The sequence below is a fragment of the Physeter macrocephalus genome, unplaced genomic scaffold (assembly GCF_002837175.3).
Source record: "Physeter macrocephalus isolate SW-GA unplaced genomic scaffold, ASM283717v5 random_11170, whole genome shotgun sequence".
Lineage (NCBI taxonomy): Eukaryota > Metazoa > Chordata > Mammalia > Artiodactyla > Physeteridae > Physeter > Physeter macrocephalus.
This window is the reverse complement of record NW_021156451.1, coordinates 1-2,120: the sequence shown is the minus strand read 5'-3', so window position 1 is coordinate 2,120 and position 2,120 is coordinate 1. Positions and strand designations below refer to the sequence as shown.

The 2,120-nt window shown below is 62.0% G+C and overlaps 1 non-coding gene across 1 annotated transcript; it reads right to left on the bottom strand.

The window, feature by feature from the left end:
• Positions 1–1,675: 1,675 nt before the first annotated feature.
• LOC112063311 (5S ribosomal RNA) lies at positions 1,676–1,794 on the bottom strand. The gene has a single exon (XR_002890950.1). It is a non-coding gene; the product is annotated as a 5S ribosomal RNA (ribosomal RNA).
• Between the last annotated feature and the right edge of the window lie 326 nt (positions 1,795–2,120).

The window sequence follows — 2,120 nt, the reverse complement described above, 5'->3', positions numbered from 1 at the left end:
TAACTGCAGCGTGTGCGTGTGCGTGTGCGTGTGCGTGTGCGCGTGCGCGTTTGTGTGTAGAGGGGGCGGTGACTGACGGCTCCCATGGCTCCCGTCCCGGGCACCGCGCTGCCTTCGAGGGGAGGCACGGGGAGAGGTAGGGGCACAGAAGCCGTTGGAGAGGAGAACCCACCGCGGAACTCCTTGCACACTGGCTCGCCCCACCCGGGGACGCGCCTGCCCATGGTGGGCCGCAGGTCACCCCCCAGCCCCCACCCCCGAGGGGAGGGCGCCTGCTCTTTCAACAGCACAGGGTCTCACATGAAGGAGACTCAGTGGGGACTGTCACCCCCCCACTCCTGATACTGTGTTCGGGGAGAATGAACCCCCTTGACGGGGCGATGGGACCCTGTGAGGAGACAGGTGGCGGCCCCATCCAAGTCGGGGCCTGGCTGAGAGATGGGAACACAGGAGCCAAGTGCAGGGCCTGGAGGCCAGGCCCAAAGGAGGGGCATGCCCCGCCCTGGCCAGGCTCTCCAACTGTGACATTGTAGCTTATAGGGGAGCCGGGGCAGGTGACTGAATGTAACGGGGGCCTAAGGTGGACCCTGAATGGGGCTGAAAGAAGGTGTGAAGGATGTTACTGAGACAGTGACAGTCATTGGAAGACAGACTCTGTGTCAGGCCATCCTGCTCCATCCATTGCAATCCCTGAGAGCTGTGACCTTGACGTGGCTACGCAGGATTGTTAGAGCGGGTGCGTGCGGACACATCTGGGGCAAAATTCACTCTGCAACCAACTTGCAAGTGGCTCCAGCAAACACACAGGTGTGCACCCAGGCCAGCACAGCACACACACCAACATATGCACGTGCACAGCACAAATATATTCACACACTAGCATATGAACACACAGGCACGCATATGCCCATGCACACACTAATGGGTGCAAGTGCACATACCTATGCACATGCACACGCATAGCACACACACGGAATAAAGTGAATCCGTAAAGCATTAATTCCTGAACACAAGTGAAGCTGACATGTATTTTTGCCTTTTCTTAGCTTTGATGTTTTTCACAATAAAAAGTTTAAGAAAAAAGTTAATGGCAAATGACTTTTTTTTTTTTTTTTTTTTTCTTTTTTTTTGCGGTACCCGGGCCTCTCACTGCCCTGGCCTCTCCTGTTGCGGAGCACAGGCTCCGGCCAGAAGCCGGTGACGCCCTGTGGCCGAGTTCGGGCCTCGAATGCCCCCAGGAAGGGGAGAGTCTAAGAGCGGGTGGGAATGCGAGGTCCAAAGGCTGCGATGCATGCTGATAGCCACGCCGGCCACTGCTGGGGACAGGGACCTCCATCAATCACCATAGGGTGGGAGGGTTAGGAGGTGCTCGAACTTGTGGGAACTACCGCTGGGCGGTGGGGAGTGCAGGGGGACGAAGCAACACAAGCAGAGTGGGAGAGAGAGGAAGCACAATGCATGGGGTTTGGGCAGCAGGGAGTAACGGGCGGGGATGCGGCTGCTTTCCAGGGCCGCTGACAGGCTGGGCGGCTAGGCGTGCGAAGGAGGGCCCCCTCCGCCGCGCGCTGCGGTGACAGGAGACTTAGGATGTGGGCCCTGCAGCGGCGCCTGGCGCGGGGCAGGCGGCGGCCACGGACGCGGGCGACGAAAGGAGAAGGCGGGGCGGGAGGCAAAAAGCCTACAGCACCCGGTATTCCCAGGCGGTCTCCCAGCCAAGTACTAACCAGGCCCGACCCTGCTTAGCTTCCGAGATCAGACGGGATCGGGCGCGTTCAGGGTGGTATGGCCGTAGACGGGGGCGGAGGCGGCGGGCGCCCTCTTGAGGCCCAGCTTCGCCGGCGCTGGCGCCTTACCGCCAGCCCGGCGCCCAGCCCGGCCCGCCAGGGCCCCGCCGCCCGCCCAGGCAGGGGCACGGAGGCCTCGGGTACCGCGGGGTGGCGGACGGCTTGGCCACCTCCCAGCCCAGGGCGGGCGGGACCCAGCCAACCCTTCGCCGCTTGGCGCCCCGCCCCAGATCCCGCACGTCGCTCACAGGGACGTGGCCCCGCGGAACACGTCCGAGGACGTGACTGGAATCATCGTAGCCAACTCAAGCCCAGACATTGTCCTCCAGGATACAT